Source organism: Odocoileus virginianus, chromosome 23, assembly GCF_023699985.2.
Source record: "Odocoileus virginianus isolate 20LAN1187 ecotype Illinois chromosome 23, Ovbor_1.2, whole genome shotgun sequence".
NCBI lineage: Eukaryota > Metazoa > Chordata > Mammalia > Artiodactyla > Cervidae > Odocoileus > Odocoileus virginianus.
Genome location: NC_069696.1, coordinates 281,238 through 292,003, shown reverse-complemented (window position 1 = coordinate 292,003; position 10,766 = coordinate 281,238). Strand labels below are relative to the sequence as shown.

Genomic DNA, 10,766 nt, shown 5'->3' with positions numbered 1-10,766 from the left:
ATTACAGACCTGTCCAGGACCTACGAGAAGTCAACAAGCAGGTGAGTGACATACACCCTACTGTCCCCAACCCGTATACCCTCCTGAGCAGTCTGCTGCCTGAGTACACTTGGTACACTGTGTTGGACTTGAAAGATGCTTTTTTCAGCCTACCCCTGGCGGCCCAGAGCCAGGAGATATTTGCCTTTGAGTGGACTGAGGGGGAAAGCCAACCAGTAGTACAACTAACTTGGACCCGCCTCCCACAAGGGTTCAAAAACTCCCCTACCTTGTTTAATGAGGCTTTGAGTGAGGACCTCTATGAATATCGGACTCGCCACCCAGAGGTCATCCTGCTGCAATATGTGGATGACCTTATGTTGGCTGGAACCACAGAGGAGGCATGCAGCCGTGCCACCGGTGACCTCTTACAGACTCTAGGCACCTTGGGATATTGTGCTGGCACAAAGAAGGCACAAATATCCCAGCAAGAGGTCACCTATTTGGGGTATAAGATCAGGCAGGGGCAAAGGTGGCTAACTCAGGCCATGAAGGAAACAATATTGCAGATACCAGAGCCCAAGACCCCCCGCCAAGTGAAAGAGTTTTCAGAGACTGTTGGATATTGTAGACTGTGGATCATGGGGTTTGCTGAGAAGGCCCTGCCCTTGTATGAGGAAAATAAGGAGACCCCAAACTAGACTTAGAGTGAGCCAATGAAACAGACTTTCCAGACACTCAGACGGGCCCTACTAGAAGCCCCAGCCCTTGCCCTGCCTAACCCAAATAAGCCATTCCAGCTGTTTGTAGATAAAAAGCAAAGAATAAAAAAGGGGGTCTTGATGCAATAATGGGGACCATGGAAGCAGCCGGTGGCATACCTTTCAAAACGATTGGACCCGGTGGCCTCTGGGTGGCCCCCTTGCCTCCGCATCATTGCAGCCACTGCCCTCCTCGTCCGCGACGCTGACAAGTTGACGTATGGACAGCAACTCTGGGTTTACACCCCCACGCCATCGAAGGGGTTTTAAAGCAGCCGCCGGTGAGATACTGGCTGAGGCCCTGGCGGCTCGAAAACCTGATATTGCCTGCCATCCTGGGTCGTCACCTATGTGAACACCTGCACACAACTATACACTTGGGGGAGAAAAAGACCTTGACACTTCTCCAGACGGCCTGCCTGAGGTTCCCTCGACAAAATGCAACTGTACGAGAGATAATCCAGGCTTGCAAAGCGTGCCAGCTGATGAGGACAGGGAAAAGACAGCACACTGGAATGAGGTACCGAGGGGAAGAGCCAGGGCAACACTGGGAGATAGATTTCACTGAGGTAAGACCAGGCAAGTATGGGTATCGCTATCTGTTGATTCTGATAGATACCTTCTCGGGGTGGGTAGAAGCCTTCCCCACTAAGGGAGAGACAGCAACAGTGGTTGCTAAAAAGATCTTAAAAGAGATAGTGCCTAGGTACGGGCTGCCAGTGACTATGGGCTCTGATAACGGACCTGCTTTTGTGAGCCAGATTGTACAAGGGCTGGCCCAAGCTCTGGGGACAAAATAAAAGTTAACTTGTAAATATAACCCCCAGAGCTCAGGACAGGTTGAGAAAATAAATCGAACCCTAAAAGAAACTTTGACAAAGTTGACAATAGAGACTGGCGGGGACTAGATGACCCTCCTTCCCTTCGCGCTCTTTCGAGCGCGTAACATCCCTTATAAGCTGAATCTCACCCCTTTTGAGATTCTGTATGAAAGCCCCCCTCCTGTGTGTCCTATATTCGAAGAAAAATGCCTACCACCCCCTACCTTGGGACAATTCCAGCAAACACTGATAACATTAAGTAAGGTGCATAGCCATGTTTAAAAATTAATTCGAGAGATACACGAGAGAACAAGCAAGGGGACCATCCCCTCACATAATATTGGCCTGGGTGATTAGGTTTGGGTAAAACGACACCAATCTAAAGCATTAAAACCTAGATGAAAAGGCCCTTATGTTGTTCTCCTTACCACTCCTACTGCTGTTAAGGTCGACGGGATCGGGCCCTAGGTTCACTACAATCACGTGCGGCAAGCCACCCCGGAAGAACAGGAAAGGGCGCAAGCAAAATGGGAGGCAAGACCTCACCCGTCAAATCCTTTAAAACTGAAACTCGTACGACGAGAGCCCTCTTAACTCTCCTGCTGATAACAGTTTTCATCGGCCCAGGAGCAACCAGCCACAACCCCCATCAGCCGGCTAACCTGACTTGGGTGATCTACAATCCTGAGACTGGAAAAGTGCTTAATTCGAGCTCCAACGTGGCCCCCAAAGGGACATGGTGGCCAGTACTGACCTTTGATTTGTGCGTGCTGGCGGCTGATGGTAATGGGTTTGGTCCCCACCAACTGACCAAGTTCTTTGCCCACGGCTCTTTCAGTCTGTTCACCCGTAACTGTGAGCGAAAAGGCCCACAGTACTATGAACAGGTGCCTGTCTATGTCTGCCCGGGGGGAAAAAATAGATCAGAATCAAATTGAAAAATGTGAGAGAGTTGACTCTTTTACAAAAATCTCTCCAGAAAGTAAGAGAGAGACTAGCCCAGCAGAAGAAAAAACGAGAAGCCCAACAAGGCTGGTTTAAATCTTGGTTTCAGCGCTCCCCCTGGTTAACCACTTTGATTTCCACCCTCCTGGGTCCACTCATAATATTAATATTGTTACTGACCTTACATTTTAAACTGTCTGGTCTCATTTATTAGAGAGCACCTAAATACCATCCAAATTATGGTATTGAGACAACAGTATCAGTCAATTTCACAGGGTGAAGAGAAAGATTCCTCTACAAAAGTACAAAGACAGGGGGGAAATGTGAGGCTGTCACGGCTAACGCCATGACAGGCAGCCTAGATTAGGAGTAGGCCTGGTTTCCCAGGGTAACATAATTATCAGGCCTCCTGGAGCTAGCCAATCAACATATGCCTAGCAAGAAAAAAGGGAACCTATCAGGGGAAAGCTGAAAGCCCCACGTTGGGCCGACAAAAATTGCCTTGCAACTGTGTAACCAATCTGCTTGCGCCAACTACCTGCTGCTTTTTTTGACCTAATAAATACCCGAGAGAACTGGGGCTCGGGGTCTTTCCTCCTCACACTCTTGGTGAGGGCGGGAGGCCCTGGCTCGAGTCAGTAATAAATTCCCCTATTGCAAGTTGCATTGTTTCGAGGAGTCTTCTTTCCCGACCGGGGACTCGGACTACGGGCAGAACAGTCTGGACCGAGCTGGGTCACCCTGAGTCCCTCCACGGTCTCCCTTGTTCTCAGGGAGCTTCTAGGAGTCCCAGTGGCTCCCAGTGTGTGGAAGATCCAGTGACTGAGCTCAGCTGGGACTCTGGGCTGTTCCCACACCCTCCATGTGCCTGGTGTGGGAGCACTGCCCCTGGGTCTCCGTGTTTCCTGTGTCTATCTGTGCTTGTGTGTGTGTGAGAAAGAGTATGTGTGTGAGGGTGAGTGAGGAGTGTGTGTGTGTGTGTGTGTGTGTGTGTGAGGGGAGGTGGAGCCTGTCTGTGTGAGAGGAACGGAGCTGCTGAGCAGGGACTGAGTCTGTTTGTCCGTGAAGCACACAGGGTGTCCGCAGGGCTGGGAGTCATGGCCGCTGCATGCAACCAGATCAGAGACAATCGTGCACATGCCTGCCTCTCTCTGGCTCCTCCCCCCCCATCCCCCGGACTCCCCTCTGCTTGTTGCCGGGTCTGCCCAGCACTGGGCTCTGTGAGAGGCTCTGCCTGCTGGCCTCACCTGTTCCCATCAGGTGTCTATTGTGGAGCAGAGGAGCCAGCAGCCAGGAGAGGGGACCTCTTGTCTGTAGAGATCAGTTAATGTGCAGCCCCAGGTGTATAAGTTCCCGAGTCCCTGCCCTGGTCCCCGTGACGTTTCCTGATGTGATGAGGGCCTGGGATGGTCCTTTCCCCTCCCAGGATCTGCTGTGACTCTGTAGGGAGCTCTTTCTGTCTGGTGCCTTCTCCTGTTCCTCCCTGGAGCTGGTTTCCCCTGAGTGAGAGGATGGTGGGGGTCAGGGATGGGGGCTGCGGAGAATCTGGTCTCCAGCCTGGAGGAGGTGGCTCTCTCAGATGTGGGTGCTGGTCTGCTGAGACTCAGTGCAGCCCTGTCTCATCTTAGAGCTCACTGTTGTCCCCCAGACCTCAGCCTCCAGTCCACAGCTCTCTTCGGGAAGCCCCCTCTCTTCTTGTATCTGCTCCTTGAGTGCTGAGCAGATGCTCAACAGTCTCCTTCTGAGGGCATCTGGTGGGCAGAGGTGGGTTTTTGGTTCCATGAGAAGGAAGATAATGGATGTTCTGATACAAGCTCCCTGCCCTTACTAGGCAAACTGTAGACCATTTCCTCAGTAGCTTTTTAGGAAGCAACAGTGTTTCACCAAAGCAAGCGCTCTTTTCATTTTCTTCTAAACAGCACCATTTAGAGTTATCCTACTAAAATTTTAGTCTTCTACTTCACACAACATTGGACTTGCTCCCTTTAATATGATAGTCTTGGCTTTTCTGAGCATCTGATGATTTCTGAGCTGGGCACACATTATAGGAGTCTTCAGCCTTGAAATTCATGTTGGACGTAGGCATAAAATTATCCTGCAGATGTAATTTATGCCATTAGACACAAAAGCTTAGACCCTCAGTAGTAAATAATTTAGTATTAATATTTTTTATTTTGTAAACTGTTTCTACAATCAGTAATATATTTTGGACATTTTTCTATATCATTACCTATTCTTTTACACACTAAAAAGTTTTATTGTAGAATTAAAAAATACAGGATATCATAGAAATACTATTGATATATTTAATTGCCTCCAGTTAATTCATTATATGACTGAAATGCAATATACTCACCTGCCGGGGTCCTTGCCCCAGCAGGATCTAGGGGAACCTTCAGGATGAACGGCGTAGGCGAGAGAAGACACAGTGAGACAAAGCTCGGGGCTAAGTCTGAAGTTTATTTTTGCACTGTCCCTTTATACCCTTAACAACATCTTTTTGGGGGAAGTGTATATTGCTTTCACAAAGGTCAGCTCAAAACATTACAGCAACTTGACCTTCAACAGAAACAGGATGTCACCCACGTATTTCTCATTTACAAGAGTCTTTCTTATCATTTGGCCTTCAGGCCTGTTAACATTTTATGGCTTGCACCTGGTGTGACTTAAGCAACTTCAGTAGCCGACCCTGTTTTTCTTGTGATTAATCTATTTTCTTTTTAATAAGCATCATCTCCATGGGAACTAGATAGGATTACATTTTTACAGAACAGAAATGCAAAGGATTACAAAAACAGCAGATATAGCACAAAACAGGCTCTTAGTCTAAAAGTTAACTACCTGCAAGAAGTCACCAGCTAATCTCTATCTAAAGTATTTTCTATTAGGCACACTTGTGGTTATTATATTTGTGGAGCTTTTCTCACCCCACGGAGGGGCCTATGCTTAATGGTTTCTTTTGTTAGCGTACTGTGCTTAGGATGTTTAGAACAGTTATGAGCATTTTTTGCAATGGGAGCACACCTATATCAAACAAGCCAAAAATGCCAGCAAAAGGGTTTGAATTGAAGCATTTCCTTCATCCCGGGCCCCTTCATAGGGTACCAGCATCCAGGACATTTATTAATTAGGGTTTTAAGTTGGTCTTTATTCAGTGAAAGAGGAGCAGGAAAACTCTCGGCAGGCGACAGAAGAATCTGCAGCAGGGCAAACAAGAACAACAGCAGAAAAGGGGGGAGGATACAGGGTGGGGTAGAGGCCGAGGCCAACCTGGAGGGCCCCTTGTAATCCTGAACGGCCTTCCGTGTCAGGTTTTTTCCTCATGACCTTGTCATGGATGGGATCCTGAATGGCCTTGCATATCAGGTATTTTCTTCATGACCTTGTCATGGGTGGGATCTCCCATAGTGGCTCCCGGCACTCACCTAACCATCTCTATTGGAAATTTAGTTGTTTTCAGTGTTTTTGCCATTATGAAAAAAGTTGCTCTGTACTTCTTTACATTTAAGTAAGGACCACCCATAATTGTTTCTCTTAATCATATACTAAAAGTGGAGTTTTGATTTGCATTTCTCTAATAATGAGCGATGTTGAGCATCTTTTTACGTGTTTATTAGCCATCTGTATATCTTCTTTGGAGAAATGACTTTTTAAGTCTTCTGCCCACTTTTTGATTCTGTTCTTTTTCTGGTATTATACTTCATGAGCTGCTTGTATATTTTGGAGATTAGTTCTTTGTCAGTTGTTTCATTTGTTATTATTTTCTTCCATTTTGAGGGTTGTCTTTTCACCTTTCTTATATTAATAGTTTCCTTTCCTTCATTGTGCAAAGTTAAATTTTAATTATGCCCCATTTGCTTATTTTTGTTTCCATTACTCTAGGAGGTGTGTCATAGAGGATCTTTCTGTGGTTTATGTCAAAGGGTGCTCTGCCTATGTTTTCCTCTAAGAGTTTTATAGTTTCTGGCCTTACATTTAGGTCTTTAATCCATTTTGTTTATTTTGTGTATGGTGTTAAGAAGTATTCTAATTTCAGATTTCCCAGCACCGCTTATTGAAGGGACTGTCTTTCTCCATTGTATATTTTTGCCTCCTTTTTCAAAGATAAGGTGCCCATAGATGCGTGGGCTTTCTATCTTGTTCCATTGGTCTACAATGAGGTATCATCTCACACTGGTCAGAATGGCAGTCATCAAAAAGTCCACAAATAATAAATGCTGGAGAGGGTGTGGAGAAAAGGGAGCCCTCTTGAACTGTTGGTGGGAATGCAAATGGATACAGCCACTATGGAGAACAGCATGGAGATGCCATAAGATACTAGGAATAAAACTACCATCTGATCCAGCAATCCTACTACTGGGCAAATACTCTGAGAAAACCATAATTGAAAAAGACACATGTACGCCAATGTTCATTGCAACACTATTTACAATAGCTAGGACATGGAAGCAACCTAGATGTCCATCAACAGATAAATGGATAAAGAAGTTGTGATACATATACACAATGGAATATTCCACAGCTATAAAAAGTATGCACTTAAGTCAGTTCTAATGAAGTAGAAGAACATAGAGCTTTCTATATGAAGTGAAGTGAGTCAGAAAGAAAAAGACCAATATTGTATATTAATGCATATATATATGGAATCTAGAAAGATGGTATTGATGAACTTATCTACAGGGCAGCAGTGGAGAACAGATTTATGGTCACAGTGGTGGAGAGAGAAGGTGGGATGATTTGAGAGAATAACATTGAAACATATACATTACCATATGTAAAGTAGGTAGCCAATGGGAATTTTCTGTATGACGCAGGGAACCCAAAGCCGGTGCACTGTGACAGCCTAGAGGGGTGGGGTGGGGAGGGAGGTGGGAGGAAGGTTTAAGAGGAAGGGATACATGTATACTTATGGCTGATTCATGTCGATGTATGGCAGAAGCCATTACAATATTGTGATTGTTCAGTTGCTCAGTCCTGTCTGATTCTTTGCAGTCGCATGGACTGCAGCATGCCAGGCTTCCTTGTCCTTCACTAACTCCCAGAGCTTGCTCAAACTCATGTCCACTGAGTTGGTGATGCCATCCAACCATCTTGTCCTCTGTCATCCCCTTCTTTTTCTTCCTACCTTCAATCTTTTCAAACATTAAGGTCTTTTCCAGTGAGTCTTTTCTTCACATCAGGTGGTCAAAGTATTGGAGTTTCAGCTTCAGCATCAGTCCTTCCAATGAATGCTCAGGACTGATTTCCTTTAGGTTGGACTGGTTGGATCTCCTTGAAGTTCAAGGTACTCTCAAGTGTCTTCTCCATCACCACAGTTCAAAAGCATCAATTCTTCAGTGCTCAGCTCTCCTTATAGTCCAACTCTCATATCCATGAAAATGTTAGTTTCCACATAACCTCACCAACTTTGTCTTCTTATGAAGTTTTAGAATCTTAGCCTGTTTTTATAGCAAAAACTCATGTGTATTAACTAATTTAATCCTTTATTTGTGGATTATTTTCTCATGAAATTTGTTCTTTTTAACTTGGGATGTTTATCATATTTTCATGACTTATATGGAAGCTCTTTATACTACTACTCTACGATCTACTACAACTACACTACCACCTATACTGCATTCACTTTTATGAACTCATTTGAGGGCACAACAATCCTACAAGGCAGAATATACTTATTATCCCCCAAGATAGATCACTGAGGCAAAGCAAAGTCACTTGCCCAAGGTGAGTCAGTTATAAGAAGTAGAGGCAAGACTTGAACCCAAATAGTTTGGGTGCATGTCCTTGTCCTTATTGAATTATTCGATTTATAGGTTGAAGATGTTTCTTTCAGTCTATTGCTTCATTTTATCTTTCCCTTGTTTTCAGTTTCATGGGATTCTCTTTTTCTTTTCCTTTTGGCTTGCACTACGTGGTGTGTGGAATCTTAGTTCCTGAACCAGGGATTAAACCTGCACCCCCTGCATTGGAAGTGCACAGTCCTAAGCACTGAAAGTTTCTAATAACATTAATTGCCTATTAAAATTTCCTGTTGGTTGGCATTGTTGACTCAATAGACATGAGTTTGAGCAAGCTCCAGGAGATGATGAAGGACAGGGAAGCCTGGTGTGCTGCAGTCCTTGGGGGTTGCAAGAGTCAGACATGACTGAGCAACTGAATAACAACAAAAATTTCCTGTATTTGTTTCTACTTTCAGAGCCTTGTTATGAGTGTTCTTTTCCACTTCAAGTTTAAGAAAATTATTTTATCCTTACTCTTATAATTTTGTGAATATATTTAAATATATGTCAATACTAAATAACTGTGTAAGTTATTTTATATATGATGTCAAGTTCTAATTTTATTTTTTCAATATCATACCTGAATTGTTTTTTATCCTTTTCTCACTGATTTTAATGCCACAGAGAAATGCACCAAATCACATCATTTCCACATGTTCTTTTTGGAATTTATTTAAGCTTTCATCCACAAATGTTTATTGGTTTAAAAATGGGCTTGTGTGCTCAGATGCTCAGTTGTATCTGACTCTGTAACCCCATGGACTATGGCCTTTTCGGCTCCTCTGTTCAGGGGATTTCCCAGGCAAGAATACTGGAGTAGGGTGCCATTTCCTACTTCAGGGTATCTTCCCGGCCCAGGGATGGAACCTGCATCTCTTACATCTCCTGCATTGGTAGCAGGATTCACTCGTGTGGTATGAAATCCATACCCTTTGCAGTTTCCCAGATGCTGAGGCCCCCGTGGTGATGAATGAAGTTCCCTGGCTCATAAAACTTATAGTCTAGTGCAGCTGGCCACCAAAACAAGAATTTATAATAAACTTTGATAACTGCCATCAGTTGGGACATCCGCAGGGTTACTTAATCTAGCTGGGGGAGGCAGAGAAGGTATCCCTAAAAAGGCAAAATTTAAACTTAGACTATGCATTCTAGAAATGAAGTTATTCATTTAGAATTTATAGTAATGACAGTAAAGCCTTATATATAAACTCATATGCATGCATGTTTAGTATATGCCAATTGTATATAATATAGTTTATCTAAATTGCTTATTTCAAGTATTAAAGGCTGAAAAATATATTCCAAGCTCCCATTACTATTATTCCTCTGTCAATTTTCCCTTACATTCACAAAGTTTTAGTCTATATCCCAGCTTTATTGGGATATATTCACCATATAATAAGGTATAAGTGTAAGGTGTACAGTGTGATGATTTGAAATACATATATACATTCTTCAAGGAAGATATACAGGTGGCCAAAAAGCAGATGAAAATATGCTCAACATCACTGATTATAGGAGAAATGCAAATCAAAACTACAATGAGGTATCACCTCACACTGGTCAGAACTACCATCATCAAAAATCTACAAACAATAAATGCTGGAAAGAGTGTGGAGAAAAAGGAACTCTCCTACGCTGTTGGTGGCAATGTAAATCGGTGCAACCACTACGAAGAATGGTATGGAGATGCCTTTAAAAACTAAGGACTGGTCTGGCAGTCTCACTCCTGGTCATGTATCCAGAGAAAACCATAATCTGAAAGTATACATGCACCTTGGTGTTTATTGCAGCACTATTTACAAAGGCAAATCATGGAAGCAAGCTAAATGTCAATCAACAGAGAAATGGATAAAGAAGATGTGATATTATACAATGGAATATTACTCACTACAAGAAAGAATGAAATAATGCCATTTGCTGCAACATGGATGTAGGAGATTATTTTACTAAGTGAAGTAAATCAGACAGAGAAAGACGAATATCACCTATGTACAGTGGTACATTACTCAGCCACAAATAGGAATGAAATTGGGTCATTTGTAGAGATGTAGATGGATCCAAGGAAAAGGAAATGGCAACCCACTCCAGTGTTCTTGTCTTGAGAACCCAGGGACGGGGGAGCCTTGTAGGCTGCCGTCTATGGGGTTGCACAGAGTCAGACACAACTGCAGCTACTTAGCAGCAGCAGCAGCAGCAGATGGATCCAGAGACTGTCATACGAAGTAAGTCATAAAGAAAAATGAATATCATGTATTAAAGAATATACATGGAATCTAGAAAAATGAAATAGATGGTCTTATTTGCAAAACAGAAACAGACACACAGACATAGCGTGGACACTGGGGTGGGGGGAGAAGGGGCTGGGATGAATTGGGAGCTTGGGATTGACATATATACACTATTGATACTCTGTATAAAATCGATAACTAATGAGAACCTACTCAGGGAACTCTACTCAGACCTCTGTGGTGATCTAA

At 43.7% G+C, this 10,766-nt stretch overlaps 1 pseudogene; it reads left to right on the top strand.

The window, feature by feature from the left end:
• Positions 1-2,088: 2,088 nt before the first annotated feature.
• Positions 2,089-10,766, top strand: part of LOC110137275 (antigen WC1.1-like) — a 34,575-nt pseudogene continuing 25,897 nt past the window's right edge.